This window comes from Scylla paramamosain, chromosome 17 (assembly GCF_035594125.1).
Source record: "Scylla paramamosain isolate STU-SP2022 chromosome 17, ASM3559412v1, whole genome shotgun sequence".
NCBI classification, from domain to species: domain Eukaryota; kingdom Metazoa; phylum Arthropoda; class Malacostraca; order Decapoda; family Portunidae; genus Scylla; species Scylla paramamosain.
Genome location: NC_087167.1, coordinates 22,934,187 through 22,954,757, shown reverse-complemented (window position 1 = coordinate 22,954,757; position 20,571 = coordinate 22,934,187). Strand labels below are relative to the sequence as shown.

General features: G+C 42.3%; 1 long non-coding RNA gene, 1 other non-coding gene and 1 pseudogene across 2 annotated transcripts in view; 2 read left to right on the top strand and 1 right to left on the bottom strand.

Annotated features, from left to right (window-relative positions):
* The first annotated feature begins 4,103 nt into the window (after nt 1-4,103).
* Nucleotides 4,104-4,222, top strand: LOC135108907 (5S ribosomal RNA). The gene has a single exon (XR_010272492.1). It is a non-coding gene; the product is annotated as a 5S ribosomal RNA (ribosomal RNA).
* Nucleotides 4,223-5,245: 1,023 nt separating this feature from the next.
* On the top strand, nt 5,246-5,364 carry LOC135108791 (5S ribosomal RNA; annotated as a pseudogene).
* A 3,864-nt stretch (nt 5,365-9,228) lies between these two features.
* LOC135108266 (uncharacterized) overlaps nt 9,229-20,571 on the bottom strand; it is a 16,692-nt gene continuing 5,349 nt past the window's right edge. Inside the window, exon 2 of the long non-coding RNA XR_010272182.1 lies at nt 9,229-9,380. This is a non-coding gene — a long non-coding RNA (uncharacterized LOC135108266). The remainder of the gene's footprint in view (nt 9,381-20,571) is intronic.

Sequence of the window (20,571 nt, the reverse complement as noted above, 5' to 3'; positions counted from 1 at the left end):
GGTTCATTTGTAAGTAATTGTTAACATATACAGTGTTTTCCCTATCGAAGGCTGCTTCTTCTAAGGGGGTTATTCTAAAAATTTCTTCCCAAGTTCTTTTCATAATATCACATTTTTCTGCATCTGAGTGATATTTTCTTCCATTATTGTCTTCCAGATATGTAATTTGTTGTGAATGCATGCCTCTTAGTTTATTGATTTTATTCCAGAATGACTTTGTGTCCTTGCATGAGTTAATAATTTTTTTTATTTGATCTTCCCATTTTTTGTTATACTCTTCTTTACATCTTTCTCTTAGTTCCAGCCTTATTTGTGTGTATCTTCTATAACTTATGTACGTCCAGCCATATCTTTGTGCATCTGTTTTGAGTGCCTGGTATTCTTCTTGTAGGTTTTTTATTTGGGGAGTGATTTTTAGCTCATATATTTTACCTTTGCTCTTAGGAATATTTTCCTCCATTGCATTTTTAACGGTATTAAGCCAGTTTTGAGCCTCTGCCTCTATTTGATTTGTAGTAGAACCTTGTAGGCTCTTAAGCGTAATTTTGTTGGATAGTGATTCTTTAAAGTGATCCCAGTTAGCTTTTTTAAAGTTATATGTCTCCTCTTGTTTCTTTAATATTGCTGTTGTAGAAATTTTAAAAATTATTGGAATGTGGTCTGAGCTAGTAACATTGCCTGGTTCACTATAGGTATTTAGGAAGTGATGTTTGTTTGCTAAAATTTTGTCTGGGTTGGTGGCTGTACCCTGTCGTATAAATGTTGGATAATGTGGACCAAGGTGTGTCAAGTTTCCAGTGTTAATTAATTGAACTAGGCTTCGCCCCACTGTGTTGCTACTACTGTTTCCAAAGTTAGTGTGTGATGCATTAAGATCTCCTAATATGTATGTTGGAATATTGTTGTTCATTAAATTGTATATATCTGGATATGGGAGATATGGTCTTCTGGGTGGCAGATACATAGTGGCTATTATTATTGGTCCTAATGTAGTATCTATTTCTACTGCTAGTACATCTGTGAGAAAATCATCATAAAATTTGTGTTGTATTGTATTTTTTATTGCTATTGCACTTCCATCATTTGCCTCTTGAGTCGTGTTAGTTCTGTATATTATATATCCTGGTAAATTTAATGACTCATTGCTTTTAAGGCCATGGCTGTTCAAGAGCGCTATATCAGGTTTGACATTAAGTATATTTAACGTTATTGACTGCTTATTAGTTTTCCAGTGCATTACATTGTGTTGTAGTATGGTTATTGAGTGTATACTGTTATTCATTATTCCTTGTTTTCCTAATGCGTGGGTCTCGTACCTCTACAGGTGATCTTTCTATAACTAGCCCTGGTCTTATCTTTCTAAATTGTCCTTTATCAACTGTCCTCCAACATCCTTTCAATATTATTCTTCCGCTTCTTATCATGTCTAATACTTCTTTATCACTTGATTCCTTTGATGTAAATGTAAATTTGTATTTCCCCGAATCAATTCCTTCTAGTAGATCTGTTGTTGTAAAGTTGCCTTTTGGCCAGCCTCTGTCTTCGCTCACATGTAGCTCTAGGCCAATTTTTTTGGCTTCAAAGTTTGGGAGCAATTCTTGTTCAAGCTCTTCTAGGGTCTCATTAATTGTTGTCTCATGAATTTTGTTACTTGTGTTTGGTTGGTGATCTCTGGCTACAGTGGAGGTTTTTTCTATGATTTTGCTTGAATCTGGGGATTCAGGGATCTTTATTCCTGGAAGGCCATTTAATTTTAAAGTTGTATTTAGAACTTCTTGGTATGTTCCTGGCTTTTCAATATTTTTGTAGTGTGCATGTAGGATGCAAGTTTGTATTTTTAGCATCTCTTCTTTGGTTATTTCTGGTATGGTATATTGTGCGTGTAGTGGGACAGTGATCTGATTGTTGGTGTTTGTAATACTTGCGTATGTTGTTGACGTCTTCTCTCTCTCAGCTTTTCTTTTGTTCTTCAATATTTCTTTTCTTTTTGGGCATTTCATTGCAAGGGTACTGTGGTTCCCATCACAATTTATGCATTTCTTTTGAGATTCTTGGCACTGTTGCCAAATATGATCCTGCTTTCCACACTCTGAACAAATTTTATACTCTTTCTCTTTGTTACATTCCTTGGTATTGTGTTTTTCTAATGCATAGCAGCGCATGCAGGTGATGATAGGAATGTATGTTTCAATATGAATATCTCTAGTTGGTATACTTAGGTTGAATGCCAGGATGCCGTGTTCTGTACATTTTTTTGCAGTTGTTGTCTGGATGAAAGTTATCTTTATTGTATTTGAGTTTGGAAACTTTATGACTGACTCCATACACTCATCCCCCATCCATCCATTTTCCTTAATGATTTCCTCAGCAATGTCTTGTTCATTATGATCATAAATCAATTCATCTACGCGTGTAACTATTATACTTTTCTTTGCTCTCAGTTGTGGTGGCAGTATGGGGGTAAATCCACTTTCCTCTAGCTTTGATTTTATCTCTTTGGTAAAGAGTTTCTCAGCATGCTCCTCACTAACAGGGAGTATGACGTAGCCTTCAGTTGCATCGAAGACTTTGGTGGTATGGATATGATTGGAGCATAGTATTTCCAAGAGTTTTATTTTTTTTTCTTTGCTATTTGTACTTTTATTTTTTATTCTAACTCGTGCCATTTTTTCTTCATCCTCGTTAGGTGGTCTTGGTTGCGACGGTGCGTTGGCAATGTAGATTGCAGAGATTATGTTTACACAAACCTGGTGGACTTCTGCGTGATGATCTTATTCGTGACTATATAGTGGTAGTGTTGAGTATGAAGATTACTTTGAACAATCTTGTGATTTGATGTAGTATTGAGCTGGTGGGTAACTGAAGTAGTCTTCGCTGTGGTCAGATATTGGTAGTGGCGATATATATTGATCGTCATAACCTGCCTACGGTACCCGGTACTAAATCCTCCCCCCCCTCTAAAGGGGGTCGTAGGAGGCCCAGGTCCGCCCCCGTAAGGGGTCTTAGCCTATTCCTACAAGTTGCCGCTGAACAGCAGGTACACGTGAAAGAGGTGGTGTAGAAGACCACCTCAGAAAAACAAAAACAAGGCAGTCACCTGGACCCACCAACTAGGACAGAAGGCAGAGCGATCAGTGCCTGGCCTAATGGTATCGCAGGTTGTCCCCGAAGGACGAAAAGGAAAAATTAGTAGAAGGCAAAGAGGGAGGTCAACCGTACTCCTCCCACCTCCAGAGCCACACAAGCCACCGTAGTCCCTGAGGGTCACTCTCAGAAACGTCCTGGGCTATAAGCAAGGTGGCCCGGAAGAGGGGCGAAGAAAGGGACAAGGATGGGTAAGGGAGGAAGGGGACACCACAGGGGCGAGCTCTCACCGGAGAGGGAGAACCCCGTTACACAAGAGGGCCCATTCGTCGAGGCACAGTATCAGGCCTCAAAATTTTTGTCGCGTGGTATATATTGAGCCAGAGCGGTCGTGCGTGTAGTAAATTACTATTTTCCCTGTTTTTCTCACTTAATTTAACATTATCGGGTCATATGCATAGGTTTTCTGTTTCAGTGTTGACCCTGCAACTGCACATTTATGACTAAATTCACATACACAAGCACAAATGTGAATAAAACTCAATATAAAGGTGGAGGGGTTGCAAGATTTTCCGGCGCGCTAAGGCATGCCGAGATAATATACCTTCTCCCCTGACTCTTTTCTTGTAGGCATGCGCAAGATTCATTCAGTATCAAGTAATGTTTCAACTGAATTCATATTCTAATTTTCAGAAACTATCTTCCATTTGGTAGCATAACCAGTTTCCCCTCTTCTAGTTGGAAGAAAAAACAAATATATTTATTAACACTAACTCCTTGCTCTTCCAGTATGGTTTATGTATATATATATATATATATATATATATATATATATATATATATATATATATATATATATATATATATATATATATATATATATATATATATATATATATATATATATATATATATATATATATATATATATAATTATAACTATACTATGAAAAGCGTTGCTTTCATAACTAAGCAGGAGAACATCATCTTCAAATAGTCGATAAGTCAAGCTCATCAGAGCCAACGACCACACCACGTTGAATACACCGCTTCTCGTCTGATCAGCGAAGTTAAGCAACGTTGGGTCCGGTTAGTACTTGGATGGGTGACCGCCTGGGAACACCAGATGTTGTTGGCATTCCAACATTTTTATTTCCTTATTTATTCATCATTTTGCATTTTTTTCCCTCCCTTGATGATAAAACAATGCAATAAGGCAAGCAGAAAAGAAAAACAAATAATAAAATGCTTCCATTGACAAATAAAGCATCTCTCTCTCTCTCTCTCTCTCTCTCTCTCTCTCTCTCTCTCTCTCTCTCTTTCTCTGTGTGTGTATATATATATATATATATATATATATATATATATATATATATATATATATATATATATATATATATATATATATATATATATATATATATCCTTATTATTCTTTTCATAGATTCTTTTCAAGATCAACGAGGTTAAGCAACGGCTCTGGGCAAAACGTGGATGGGTGACTACACAAGCTTCATCCCGCAACTGGATCAGGATCACGGGTCCCCGTCCCAGCCAGTTCTGTGATTGGCCCAGACATTCCTGGGCCGAGAGCACACTTAACTACTGCTACCACCTCACATCATCATTGTTCTTAATAATAAATTCTTCTTCTTCTTCTTCTCCTTATCATTATTACTATACAAATAATAATGATAATGATAATAAATTAATAATAATAATAATAAGAAGAAGAAGAAGAAGAAAAAGAAGAAGAAGAAGAAGAAGAAGAAGAAGAAGAAGAAGAAGAAGAAAAAGAGGAAGAAAATAATAATAAGAATAAAAATAAAATAAAATAATTATAATAAAAAATAAATAAATAAATGAAAATATAATATTAAAAGAAGAAAAACAAGAAGAAGGAGAAGAAGAAGAAGAAGAAGAAGAAGAAGAAGAAGAAGAAGAAGAAGAAGAAGAAGAAGAAGAAGAAGAAGAAGAAGAAGAAGAAGAAGCAGAAGAAAAAAAAAATAAGAAGAAGAAGATTAAGAAGAAGAAGAAGAAGAAGAAGAAGAAGATGAAGAAGAAGAAGAACAAGATGAAGAAGAAAAAAGAGAAACAGAAGAAGAACAAGAAGAAGAAGATAGTGTAATCTTCTAATAGTCGGAAACTCAAGCTCACCAAGGCCAACGACCACACAACGTTGAATACACCGCTCCTCGTCTGATCAGCGAAAAAAAGCAACGTTGGTTCCGGTTAGTACTTGGATGGGTAACCGCCTGGGAACACCATATGTTGTTGGCATTCCAACATTTTTTTTTACTTATTCATTCATCATTTTGCATTTTTTTTTACCTCGCTTAATGCAATAAGGCAAGCAAAAAAATAAAATAAATAGATAAATAAAATACTTACAAATACTTACATAAAAGGATCTCTCTCTCTCTCTCTCTCTCTCTCTCTCTCTCTCTCTCTCTCTCTCTCTCTCTCTCTCTCTCTCTCTCTCTCTCTCTCTCTCGCTCTCTTTTATTATTAATTCTCATTCACGGTGTTATTCTTGTTGTTGTTGTTGTTGTTGTTGTTGCTGTTGTTGTTGTTGTTGTTGTTGTTGTTGTTGTTGTTGTCGTTATTGTTGTTCTTGTTGTTGTTGTTGTTGTTGTTGTTGTTGTAGTTGTTGTATTTATTGTTTTTCTTTTTCATCTAAAGTTTCTTTATTTTTATAGTATTAACATTATTATTTTAATATTGCTGTTATTAATATTATTATTACTACTATTCTTCTTCTTCTTCTTCTTTTTTTTCTTCTTCTTCTTCTTGTTTTTTTTTCTACTTCTTCTTCTTCCTCTTCTTCTTCTTCTTCTTCTTCTTCTTCTTCTTCTTCTTCTTCTTCTTCTTCTTCTTCTTCTTCTTATAATTATAATTATTATTATTGTTATTATTATTATTATTATTATTAATTTTCTAAATTTCTTATTCCATTTATTTCATTTTTTTCAACTAATATAAATTATCATATGTTTTTATATTTTAAAGATTTGTGTTATATATTCATGGATTTTTTTTTATTTATTTATCTACTTATTTTTATTATTACTATTATTATTTATTTATTTATTAAATTTAACCTAACCTAACCTAACATAATGTAACATTACCTAAACTACCCTAAACTAACCCAAACTTAACATAACCTAAATTAGCTTAACCTAACTTTGTTGTTGCTGTTGTTGTTGTTGTTGTTGTTGTTGCTGTTGTTGTTTTTCTTCCTCCTCTCTTTTTATTGTTGTTCCTAACCTAACCTAACTTAACTTCACCTAACCTGACTAACCTAATCTAACTTAAATTAACATTACCTAACCTAATGTAACCAAACTTCACCTAAATGAACCTAACCTATAATATCCTAAATTAACCTAACCTAAATTAAGCAAAGCTGGCCTAACCTAACCTAACATAACCTAACTTAACCTAACCTAACCTAACATAACGTAACATCACCTAAACTACCCTAAACTAACACTAACAACCTAACCTAAATTAACCTAACCTAACCTAACTTAACCTGACCTGACCTAATCTAACCTAACTTCGCCTTACTTGAATTACATTCAAGTATCGATCAGTCAGTGGAGCCGAGGCTTGCTGGTTTTTCCCATCCTTCACAACCCAACCGACACATATACACACACACACACATTCTCTCTCTCTCTCTCTCTCTCTCTCTCTCTCTCTCTCTCTCTCTCTCTCTCTCTCTCTCTCTCTCTCTCTCTCTCTCTCTCTCTAACTCCCTTCGTGATTTCTGGCATCTAGCCAAAAAGTATCTCCAATAACTTTGCTGCTTCTTCTTTCCCTACTCTATTTCAACCAGATGGCACCACTGCTATCGCATCTATTTCTAAAGCTGAAATCTTTGCTCAAACCTTTGCTAAAAATTCTACATTGGACGATTCTGGGCTTGTTCCTCCCTCTCCTCCACCCTCTGACAACTTCATGCCACCTATTAAAATTCTTCGCAATGATGTTTTCCATGCCCTCGCTGGCCTAAACCCTCGGAAGGCTTATGGACCGGATGGGGTCCCTCCTATTGTTCTCCGAAACAATGCCTCCATGCTTGCACCTTGCCTATTCAAATTCTTTCAGCTCTGTCTGTCAACACTACCTTTCCTTCTTGCTGGAAGTTTACTTACATTCAACCTGTTCCTAAAAAGGGTGACCGTTCTAATCCCTCAAACTACCATCCTATTGCTTTAATTTCCTGCCTATCTAAAGTTTTTGAATCTATCTTCAACAGGAAGATTCTTAAACATCTATCACTCCACAACCTTCTATCTGATCGCCAGTATGGGTTCCGTCAAGGCCGCTCTACTGGTGATCTTCTGGCTTTCCTTACTGAGTCTTGGTCATCCTCTTTTAGAGATTTTGGTGAAACTTTTGCTGTTGCCTTGGACATAATTATCAAAAGCTTTTGATAGAGTCTGGCACAAAGCTTTGATTTCCAAACTACCCTCCTACGGTTTCTATCCTTCTCTCTGTTTACTTCATCTCAAGTTTCCTTTTTGACCGTTCTATTGCTGCTGTGGTAGACGGTCACTGTTCTTCTCCTAAATCAATTAACAGTGGTGTTCCTCAGGGTTCTGTCCTGTCACCCACTCTCTTCTTATTATTCATTAATGATCTTCTAAACCAAACTTCTTGTCCTATCCACTCCTACGCTGAAGATACCACCCTGCACTTTTCCACGTCTTTTCATAGACGTCCAACCCTTCAGGAGGTAAACATATCACGCAGGGAAGCCACAGAACGCCTGACTTCTGATCTTTCTAAAATTTCTCATTGGGGCAGAACAAACTTGATATTGTTCAATGCCTCAAAAAATCAATTCCTCCATCTATCAACTCGACACAACCTTCCAGACAACTATCCCCTCTTCTTCAATGACACTCAACTGTCCCCCTCTTCTACATTGAACATCCTCGGTCTGTCCTTTACTTATAATCTGAACTGGAAACTTCACATCTCATCTCTAGCTAAAACAGCTTTTATGAAGTTAGGTGTTCTGAGACGTCTCCGCCAGTTTTTCTCACCCCCCCAGCTGCTAACTCTGTACAAGGGCCTTATCCGTCCATGTATGGAGTATGCTTCACATGTCTGAGGGGGGTTCCACTCATACTGCTTTTCTAGACAGGGTGGAATCAAAAGCTTTTCGTCTCATCAACTCCTCTCCTCTAACTGACTGTCTTCAGCTTCTCTCTCACCGCCGCAATGTTGCATATCTAGCTGTCTTCTACCGCTATTTTCATGCTAACTGCTCTTCTGATCTTGCTAACTGCATGCCTACCCTCCTTCCGTGGCCTCGCTGCACAAGACTTTCTTCTTTCTCTCACCTCTATTCTGTCCACTTCTCTAACGCAAGAGTTAACTAGTATTCTCAATCATTCATCCCTTTCTCTGGTAAACTCTGGAACTCCCTGCCTGCTTCCGTATTTCCACCTTCCTATGACTTGAATTCCTTCAAGAGGGAGGTTTCAAGACACTTATTCATCATTTTTTGACCACTGCTTTGACCCCTGTATGGGACTGGCATTTCAGTGGGCATTTTTTTTATTACATTTTTGTTGCCCTTGGCCAGTGTCCTTCCTACATAAAAAAAAAAAAAAAATAGTAGTAGTAGTAGCAGTAGAAGTAGTAGTAGTAGTAGTAGTAGTAGTAATGCTATTTTTCATATATTTAGTAATTTTTTTTTTTCATATTATTATTTATATTTATATTTTTTGTTTTGTTTTGACATTCATACGAATGCTATAAAGGTGAAGCATAGAAATTTATTTGATTAATTAATTAATTTATATATCTATTTATTTTGATTTTTTAAATTAATTAATTTATTTATTTTTATTATTATTATTTTTTTTTTTTATGTCTCTATGATAAGCAAAGCATTATAGAATTTATGAAAGCACATATCCTCTAGAGTCTTGCCCTACAAAAGATTCTGTAAAGTAAAAAATAAAGGGAATAAGTGTCAGTGACGTTTGATGAATAGAGGAAGGCGTGGCAGAAATTACCATAAAACGTATATAAATGAAAATTTATCTTCCTCGTATTTTCCAACTTGCGTTTGCTTCTTGAAAATTTAACTGGGTGGGTCATATAGCAGACATATTGTTCTTTCCTCCATTGTAGTTTGTTTCCAGCAAGCCCCCTAAATAAAGTTTTTTTTTTTTTTTTTTTTTTTTTTTTTTTTAAAGAAATGAGGAATTACATTCTAACGCTGATCACTGAGCGGAGCGTAGACGAGCTGCTATCCTCAAGGACGTTACCTCTCTCTCTCTCTCTCTCTCTCTCTAAATAAGACTTTAAATAAAAAGAATATATATATATATATATATATATATATATATATATATATATATATATATATATATATATATATATATATATATATATATATATATATATATATATATATATATATATATATATATATATATATATATATTAAAAGACAATGAATATCCTCTGGGGAAGGGGTGACAATCCTTATTTAACCCTTAATTTCAGTTGAATTTTGACAAGTCTACGTTAAAATGTTTCCATTTTTCTGCAGTGATAAAGAAACGTAGAGGGTTAGCTAATATATTTAATTGTTAATTGTATCTTTTTTTCTTTCTTTTTTTCATTTATTCTTTTATTAATTTTTCTTTTCATTGCTTAATTATGCATTATGCCGACACTGCAGGTTACAATTGCAGATATTGCAAGTATTTTTGACACAATACAAGTACATCCAGCTAAACTATTGCTACAGTATAGAGAGAGTATTTCGATTACATACCTTATTCTTCATCTTCTTTTCTTCTTTTTTTTTTTTTAATAAATATAATAATAAATAAATAAGTAAATAGGTATTGTCAAATGAAATCGTCGAGATTACGCAGGGGTTTCGGGCAATACTTGGATGGGTGACTACACAAGCCTCATCTGTCTGAAAAAAAAAAATAAAAAAATAAAAAAAATAAGAATAAGAATAGGGAGAATGAACGAAAATTTTAAGTAATAAAGATAACAGTAAGAATTATTATAACAAGAATAAGAAAAATTACAATAAAGGAATATAAAAAAAAAGAAAGAAAGCATCCCATGTCTTTCTTCCTAATTGTCATAGAAGGGTGAATTCTTTTGTATATTTTCCAACATTTCCAATACAACGATATGAATGGGGGAAGAAAGAATAAGAATAATAGAAAGAAGGCCTCCCAACACCTAGTTCTCCGGTCTTGGCCAATTAGCTAACGGCGGGATCAGCGCAGTTAAGCAGGGGGTCCGGGAAGAACTTGGATGGGTGACCACAAAAGCCTCATCTCTCTGAGAATAGAAAAAAATAGCAATAAGAATGAGGAGAATGAACGAAAAACGAAAATAATAAAATAACAATAACAACTATAATAAAAAAAAGAAGATTAAGAATAAAAAGAACAAAAATAAGGGAAAAAAGTAATAATATATCTCTCTTGCTAATTGTCGTAGAATTATGAATGAAGGGTTAATTTTAGTGCATATTTTCCAACATTTTCAGCACAACAATGCAACAACAATACAGGAAAGAATAAGAATAAGAGAAATAAGCCCTCCCAACACCTTGTTCTCCGCTCTTGACCAATCAGCTGACGGCGGGATCAGCAAGGTTAAGCAGGGGGTCCGGGCAGAACTTGGATGGGTGACCGCACAAGCCTCATCTCTCTAAAAGTAGGATAAATAAGAATAAGATAAGGAAGAATAATAAAAAAAAATGAAAATAATAAAGATAACAATATTAATTATGACAAGAATAAGAAAAAAATAGAATAAAAAGAATGAAAAAAATAAGAATATCACAACTTTCTTGCTAATTGTCTTAGAATTTTAAATGACATGTCAGTTCTGCTGTATATTTTCCAAGATTTGTTATGAATGAGGGAAGAAAGAATAAGAATAAGAATAAGAATAAGAACAAAATGAATTAGACTAACAATAATGATCACATCTTTCATGCGGTGACTGCGTGGGCGATGAGCCTCACTGGACGTTTCTGACCAATCACAAGGCAGGGTTGGAGTCGTCGGGCCCACCCGATTCATATATAAAGGGATTTTGTGGGAAGCGCGGGCAGACTCAGCTGAGTGTTCGTTGTGAGTTGTTGTTACCACAACTATGGCACGTACCAAGCAAACGGCTCGCAAGTCCACTGGTGGCAAGGCGCCCCGCAAGCAGCTTGCTACAAAGGCAGCTCGCAAGTCTGCTCCAGCCACTGGAGGTGTCAAGAAACCCCACCGTTACAGGCCTGGAACCGTTGCTCTCCGTGAGATCCGCCGTTATCAGAAGAGCACTGAGCTGCTTATCAGGAAACTGCCTTTCCAGCGCCTGGTGCGTGAAATTGCTCAGGATTTCAAGACTGACCTCCGCTTCCAGTCCTCTGCTGTCATGGCTCTCCAGGAAGCTTCCGAGGCTTACCTCGTGGGTCTGTTTGAGGATACCAACCTGTGCGCCATCCATGCCAAGCGCGTGACTATCATGCCAAAGGACATCCAACTGGCTCGTCGCATCCGTGGCGAGCGTGCCTAAGAAGTCATCCACGAATGATCTTCATAACAGCAATATCTAGGCCCTTTTTAGGGCCAAACATCTCTTTCATTAAAGAATTTTCATAGACAATCTGTTTGGTTTTGTGGAAGAAAATATTTATTTTCCATCTTTCAGTATCAGGTATCGACTTTCAACTCAATATCCTTCCCCCCTTTTTTTTTTTTTATATTATTATTATTATTCCCTCTTCCATGGCCATATCTCTTTCACTTGGGAGAATTTTTATCTTTCTTTATCTCTATTTTTTTTTATCTTTTCTTTATCTCCACAGAATAATAATCACGATAATAATAAGCATAATAATAATAATAATAATAATAATAATAATAATAATAATAATAATGATACAATAATTATTATAATAATAATCATAATAAAAACAACAATATTAATATTATTAATAATGATAATAATAATAATAATAATAATAATAATAATAATAATAATAATAAAAATAATAATAATAATAATATTAATAATAATAACAATAATTATAATAATAATGCATTTGTCTATATCGTATCTTTTTTCCTTTTCAAGTGTGGCTCCAATGGAGCCGGGTATTATTTTATACTGGCAGCAGTATACTGGCCGCCTGTTTACTTGGAGGAGGTATACTTGGTAACAGCCTTGGTGCCTTCAGAAACAGCGTGTTTTGCCAGTTCACCAGGCAGAAGAAGACGGACAGCGGTCTGGATTTCCCGGCTGGTGATGGTGGAGCGCTTGTTATAGTGTGCCAGGCGGGATGCCTCGGCAGCGATGCGCTCGAAAATGTCATTCACGAACGAGTTCATGATTGACATGGCCTTGGAGGACACGCCAGTGTCTGGGTGGACTTGCTTGAGCACCTTGTAGATGTAGATGGAGTAGCTCTCCTTCCTCCTGCGCTTCTTCTTCTTGTCGCCCTTGGCAATGGCCTTCTGTGCCTTGCCAGCTTTCTTGGCAGCCTTTCCTGATGCTTTGGGAGGCATAGTGTCGCCGTACTGCTGTGAGAACGAGTGTGCGTTTTCAAGTTTCAAGTTTCAAGTTTTTATTTAGAAAAAGGGGGGTGTTACAAGAAGGGGCAGTGTGTGTACCAAGACTGGTACACAGGGAAGAAAAAGTGAGGAGAAATAGAAGTACAGTGGGAGAAAAAAAGTTGCCGGGCGGTCAGGCTTGCTACTGTAAAGTAATGAGTGTCACAGGGCAGTACAAGAGCGATTTGTAGGGTGGAAACCGGAGTCCCCGGAGGAAAACCACCCGCACTGCTGTGAGATAGAATAGAGTGGGGGAGGGTTACATATAATATTTACATAACATTTACAAGTACGTTGCAATGACATAAAATATTTACAGAACATGAGTTCTTGGTGGAAACCTGAGTTAGCAGGTGAGTCGTAAAGGGCAACTAGAAGACACACATAAAGTAGATTGTTTGGAGAAGGCGGTGCAAGAAGAGGATGGTAAGAGAGATGCACTAGCTTAAGAGAGGTGAAGTTAGGGGGACGAAGGTAGAAGGGAGGAAACATCGAGAGGAGGAAAAAAGAATGCAGAGGGACACAGTAGAACCGTTAAGGAGTACATAATGCTTAAGAAGAAATAAGACACGAGGGAGCAAAAATTGTCACAATAGCTTGTACAAAATAAACATGAGAGTCAAATGCAGAGGGACACAGTAGAAACGTTAAGGAGTACATAATGCTCAAGAAGAAATAAGACACGAGGGAGCAAAAATCGTCACAATATCACGTACAAAATAAACATGAGAGTCACAGAACACGCGTGGATGTTCACTGTGCACTGTAACGATACACTCGATTATTTCGGGAGTCCTGCGACGGGGGAGAGGGTGGTGGGCAGGTGTCTTGGGCGCGGGTCGATGTCGGAGGTTCTAGGAGTCGCTGTCGGTGGTTCGGGGGGGAGTTCAAAGGGGAGGCCTTCGGCGACGCCTGCGGCGCCGTCAGCCCCAGCCAACCCCTCAGCTGTGCGTTTCCCGAACTCGGTCCCGCTGCCGGGGGCTGAGCAGGCTACCCCGGAGGACGATTACCCCTCGCCAGGACGTCGGCCGGTCCCTCGGCGACTCGGGGCGCGGGGGGGCGAGGGGAAGTTCGCGATGCTGGAACCACCACTGGGTATGCCGTCGGTGTCGCCGGGGGCGTCATCAGGCCTGGCAGATCTCTTAGTGGCTAGCTGCAGTCCACCACTGTCGTCACGGTACCTCTACTCTCAGAAGGAGAAGGACAGATGCTCGCTCTCTCTCAGTCAGCAGTCGGTGATGATAATGGCGTGATCTGCGGACAAATTATCTAGCAGTAAAAGAGTGCTTGGGGGGAGAGTGACTAATTTCTAGTAGTGATACAGGTAGATTGTGAATTTAATAGGGGAATGAGTTACGGAAATATAACATTCACCTGTATCGGGGTTCGGGAGGCGGGTCTTGCACTCGGCGAAGACTCCTGGGGAACCCGGCGTGTTCCCGGGGTAGAGCCTCGTCGTGCTGTGTCCTCAGCGCCTGGAACTGATCCCATTCCTCGGCATCCATCTGTTCCCAAACCCTGGCGGCCATATCGTGAAGGCGGACGTTCAGGGCTGGGAGGGATGCGGCTTCGTGAAGAGCAGCCGAGGTGACAAAGTCGTCCCATCTGGTGCCGAAGGCGAACCTCAGGGCGTTGTTCTGGACCCGCTGAAGCTTGCTGATGGCTGTTTTAGAGAGAGCATGCAAGGGAATAGGTGGATAAGTTAGAATGGGCAAAATCAAAGCCTTTATTAGGTGGAGCTTGAGACCAGTGGTCAGATCCCTGAAGCGGTACAGCCTGGTGAGGGCCGACTTCGCTTTTGCCACTCTCTGGGACACGTGTGAAGTGTACCCAGTTGTGGATATGGAGAGCCCCAGGAGGGTGCCCCTGGGGCTAAACTCAACCTCATCCCCATCCACTAGCAGTGGGGCGGGGGTCTTTGTGGCGAGGGGGACGACCTTAAACTTGGCCAGGTTTGTCCTGATCCTCCACTCCCTCTCGAAGGCATTGATGCGGGCGATCTCTCTGGCAGTGCGGGCGTTCGTCATCAAGCTGGAGCGACCTGGGTGGAAAATAATCTGGGAGACATCGTCAGCATACAGTAAATTGATACCAGCCTCTGAGGCTGGACAATCGCTGGTATAAATGCTGTACAGGGTGGGCGACAGCACACTGCCCTGCAAAACTCCTGTGGCGAGGGGAAAAGCTGGACCGAGGTGGCCCCCTACCCTCACCCTCGCCGTCCTGTCGTCCAGGAAGTCACAGAGAAGGCGCTCAACCGGTGCAGGCAGCCCCAGGTGAAGGAGCTTGTACTTCAGCCCAAGGTGCCAGACACGGTCAAACGCCTTACTCACGTCCCGCAGCACCAAGTTACAGCGGTACCTATTGGCCTGGTGTATGGCGATGGTCTCGGTTGCCAGAGCGATGGCATGGACAGTGCCCCTGCCGCTCCGGAAACCATACTGCGCTGGGTGTAGATGGTTTCCCGTCTCCAGATAGGTGCGCAGCCGAGCGGAGACAACCCTCTCCAGCAGCTTCCCCGGTACCTCCAGCAGGGAGATGGGGCGGTAGTTCTCCGGACGAGTCGGAGTCTTGCCGGCCTTAGGAATCATCCTCATCTCCGCCTGCTTGAATCCGTCCGGGAAATATCCTGCTGAGAGCGCCGCATTGAAGATTGCCCTTAATCTGGCTAGCGCCGAAGCTGGAAGATAAGAGAGTATAGTCTTGTTTATCTTGCTGCCGCCAGGGCTAGTCGGCTTGCCACATTTGATCGCGGCAGCCATCTCCTGAGCGGAAATAAAACAGTCCAGTGGGGAGGTACCTGTGAGACGGGCAGGATCAGCAGAGTCGAACGGGTAGGTTCTGTACACGGCATGTGCCATGTAATCCAGCACATGGTCATTGTCGTCAAAGTCGTCGTCGTAGTCCTCTCTGTACACACGGTCCCAAATGGACGTGAAAAGGTGTTCTTTTTCCTCGTTCGTGAACTTCTTGTCACCTGTAATGTCTATTAGGTACGCGTCTGGTCCTGTCGTTCTACCTGAGAGACACTTGATTTCTCTCCAAAACTTCCTGGGATCACGGTGGTTGGCAGCTAAGCTTGCCAACTTCCTCCCCCAGTGCGTCCTAGCTTCTGTTTGTCGCGAGTCGTGCAGTATAGCTTTAACATGTCTGTACTGCCTGTACTCATCGTAAGTCCAGCCTCTCTGGCTCGCTCTGTCACGTAGCGCCTGGAATTGAATCCGCAGCAGCTGCGTCGTTCGGGAGGGTCTTGGGGCGGACCTAATTTTGTGGGAGGTCAGGGGTATGTGTCTGTCAGCAGTGGTCTTGACTGTGGTCATCCATGTCCCTAGTGCTGCGTCAATGTCCTCCAGGGTGCCGTAGGTCACGTCTGGTAGGTCTGTCATCTGTAGGGCGTCGTCCTCAGAAAACGCGTCCCAGTTTACTCTTTTATAGTTATACCTCCTGACACTAGGGATGAGGAGCGGGGAGGTGGAAATATCGAGGATAGTAGGTATGTGGTCACTAGTCGTCAGAGGTCCAGGCGTGAAGGAGTAATGAAGAAAATTCACCCTGTTAGTTAGAGCTATGTCAGGAGTTGAGGCAGTCCGAAAATCAAAGTAGGTGGGAAAGAAAGGGCCGATATGGAGTGCAGTCTGTCGTCGAAGATAGTCTACTATGTCTCTCCCTACCTGGTTGGAAGTAGTGTATCCTAAATAGGGATGTCGGGCGTTCAAGTCCCCGACAAGGAAAACAGGTGTCTGTCTGCGGAGGAGTCGGAGGAAGTCAGGATGGGGAAGGTAAGGTCTGCGGGGAGGGAGGTAGCTGGTGGCAATAAGGAGGGGTCCGTCTATTGTTTCAATTTCGATAGCTAACGTCTCCGACAAAAAGTCGCCATGGACTTTGTGTCGTGTGTGAGACTTTATAGCAATTGCCACTCCGTCATTTATTTCGTTACTGACGTTCTGTTGGTATATCCTAAATCCAGGGATCTTAAGTCTAGTCTCGTCGCGCAGTCCGTGGCTGTTGATGAGAACAACGTCAGGGTCAAATTGTCTATATGTGTTAGTAAGGTCAAACTTACGTGTGTCCCAATGGAGTACATTGTGCTGGATTACTCGGAGACGGGGCATTATTCGCGTGTTACAGACAGCCTACCGGGGAGTAAGTCCGCCACAATTTGCCGGGGAGCCTTCTTTGCGCGTTCGTGGTCTTCGGTGGAGTAGACGGTCCAGTCCGTGAGGGAGTCTAGGTTCTCCTTCACGTGGTCTAAGACCGCTTCCTCCGCTCCTGAAGGCCCAGTGTGGCAGAGTACCAGTGCCCCATGACGGAGAGCATGGTTGAACTCCCTCCGGGTGTTGGGGGTCTTCCTCTTATCTGTCTTGGCCATGAAGCCAAACCTGATGACCTCGACGTCGTTTTGCTGGTCGTCCTCGTCCTCAGAGTCCTCTGAGGCTGAGGAGGCAGCGGAAGCGGAGTCTTCTGTGGCGCCTTGGGCGGTGGTGGAAGGTGTGGAGACTGGAGGTGCTGTGGGAGCGGCCAGGGAGGTCGCAAGGGAGACAGCCCTGGCGAAGGCATCCGGAGCTTGAAGAGGTGGCGGTGGAGGAAGCTTCACGTTGGGCAGACCATTCTCGGCAAGACTCGCTGAGAGAGTCTGTTGGAAGCACCCTGGAGAGGCCACATTGGAAAGATGTGCGTGAAGCAAGCACATCAATCCGGTCAGCGACTTGGTGGGGTCGATAGGTCCAAGGTTGGGGGGTTGGGGTGTGGCCGGGAGCGAGGCAGACGTCGTCTGAGCGAATGATACGCCTGGCTTGGTGCGAGCCTGGCGCATCGCCTCCTCCTTCTTCTTCAGGGCCTCCTTGCGGGTGGGACACCGCATGGCTCTGGCGCTGTGGTCCCCTCCGCAGTTGAGGCATGATTTTGTTGTGGCAGAACAGTTCCTGAAGGTGTGTTCCCGGCTGCCGCACTCAGAACACCGGACGTAATCCGCTGGGTGGGGGCAGCTCCTGGTGTGGTGTTCTTCCACGGCGTTGCACCTATTACAGGTCAGGAGAGGTGTGTATGTCTCCTGCCGCAACTGGTGCCCTGGCACGTGGATACAAAAAAGGTGCAAGCCTTCTGTCAGAGCCTTCGTGGCCATATCTGCACGCGTGAAGGTTATCTTCATGGTGGGTGAGCGAGGGAACTTGAAAACACCCTCCACGGCGGCCCAATCATGCTGGCTTCCTACTTCGTCGGCGATTTCCTCCGCCGTGTGCTCATATATAAGTTCGTCCAGTCCTGAGCAGATCACCGTGCGCTGTGCTCGGAGCTCAGGGGGCAACAGGGGGGTGAATCCATCACCAGACAGTCGAGCAGGCATGCCATCCTGGAAGATAGCATCGGCGTCCTTGTCTGTGGGTGTGAGAACCACCACAGCGTCACTGGCCGGTATAAGCCTAGTAACCTTGATGGTCGGGGCCAGGAGGGCGAGGAGGCGCCGGCGCACCCCAATGTCTCTGGGGTTGGGGTGTTTTATTCTGACTCGGCCCATGATGCCGGTCAGAGCCTGCGCAGCAGCCGCCTAAAAACGGGCTGGTCACCCATGCCCCGTGGCGAGGATTCCTTACGCCGGGGCACAGCACTGCACACTTGGTGTGCACTAACGCAGCCGGAGCTGCGTAAGAAGCACTGCACTGGGCACACAACACTAATACTTCACCAAGGTCTTGCTGCACAGCACTAACACACACACTGTTGGGGCTAATCCTAGGCACTGGGGGGAGCGGGCGGTCACCCGTCCAGCGCCTGACCGGAGTCGAAGCTTAACCCTGCATACGCACACTCGGGAGAACACTGCACTGGGGGCACACTTCACTTCACTACACAGACACTCGCTCACTTCGCAAACACTTCACTACAGTTTATCCATGCAAAACAATACACCCGCACTGTATGGAATGTCCTGGATGCTGGGGCATTCTATGGAGGGAGCACAACACTGGGGAACACTGTTGGTACACTGGGGAACACTGAAGCGAAAGACCGCTGAAGAGCAAACACTGTGCACTGGAGTTTGAGTCCAGGTCGCTGAAGGAATAAATCCGGAGCACTGGGGGTCGTGGAGTGTTTCTTGGTGGAGGAGGAAGGAAACCTGGATATCAGGGTCGCAGAGGCGCAGCGATGTGCCCAAGTGAAGCCTGAGCACTGCAGAGATGAACCCTGCCTCTCCCGCACTCAGTCACGCACTGAGTCAAGTGGAAGAGATGTGTGTAGTCTTCACTCCACGAGGTCTAGTTGCCTAGTGAGCCGCACAAGGCTGAAAGTGGGGCGGGCGGCCGGTCGCTGATTGGCTGAAAGCAATGCTCTCAGCCGAGTGCGAACAGCAAGAGGACTGGCCGAGGATTGTTCTTGTCCTACGGACAAGAACAGCTGGGCGGACGACAGGAGTGCGGTGCAAGACGTCTGTACTCCACGGCGGCTGAGTGGTCTCTGTGTGTGCGTTTTCTCAGTTGAAAAGTGGTATATATATTAGCGTGCCTACTCAGGATCAGGAGTCGCCACCTCAGCGAGCGTCCTGATTGGTCCAGACGCGCTCTGGGCCGATCTGATCTCGCGTATATATAGCCGTTTTTCCCAAAATTCACTACTTGCTCGCAGAGCTACCGACGAGGTTAGAGTACTCGCGCTCCTCATTTATCACCAACAACAACAACTACTACTACTACTACTACTACCACAACATCCATTATCATGTCTGGACGCGGCAAGGGAGGAAAGGTGAAGGGAAAGTCAAAGTCCCGTTCCAGTCGTGCTGGACTCCAGTTCCCGGTCGGCAGGATTCATCACCTTCTAAGGAAAGGCAACTACGCCGAGCGCGTGGGTGCTGGTGCCCCCGTGTACCTTGCGGCAGTTATGGAGTACCTGGCTGCTGAAGTCCTTGAGCTTGCCGGCAATGCCGCCCGTGACAACAAGAAGACTCGCATCATCCCACGTCACCTGCAGCTGGCCATCCGCAACGACGAGGAACTTAACAAGCTCCTCTCCGGAGTCACCATTGCACAGGGTGGCGTGCTGCCCAACATTCAGGCCGTGCTCCTTCCCAAGAAGACTGAGAAGAAGTAAATAAAGGGCCTCCCTCCCCTTCAGCCAATATCACCATCAATCCGGCTCCTCTTCGGAGCCACACGTTCAAACATCTAGAGAGTTGTGTAGACTATACTGGTATATCAATAATAAGCAAGTAGTGTATTTATTTTCGAGTTAGTTATTTGTTATTATTATTATTATTATTTAGTCAGGCACGCAAGTGACCGAGAATAAATATGTATACTATATTTCTACTAATGTACCTGCTGTGTGTCACAGTGGAGAGTTGATTAGATGTGTTGCCTATTGTGATATGTTGAGCGTCTTTTTCATCTCAATGTATATTTTGTTTTATGAGAAACTGAGAACGATGAGGGGCGTGATCATTGAAATAAGTCAATGATAATAATAATAATAATAATAATAATAATAATAATAATAATAATAATAATAATAATGATAATAATAATAATAATAATAATAATAATAATAATGATAATAATAATAATACTTGGAGAAGACCTGATGAAGTGAGAAAGATGGTTATAATTAATAATGGTTTCTTTTCTTAGCTCAGATAGTGATAGTGAACATGGTTATGAGAAAGTAGTAGTAATAATAGTAGTCTATGGTCCTTCTTTCTTTTCATGTTTGTGGACCTTAAAAAGGTCCGGGAGATGATGTTATTCAATGATGATAATGCAAGCTGAATAGCTGGCACCATCTCAATAATGGAGCGATTTAACCACCAAATCCGTACAGGGTACGGCCCTGACGCTTGAGGGCGTAGACAACGTCCATGGCAGTAACGGTCTTACGCTTG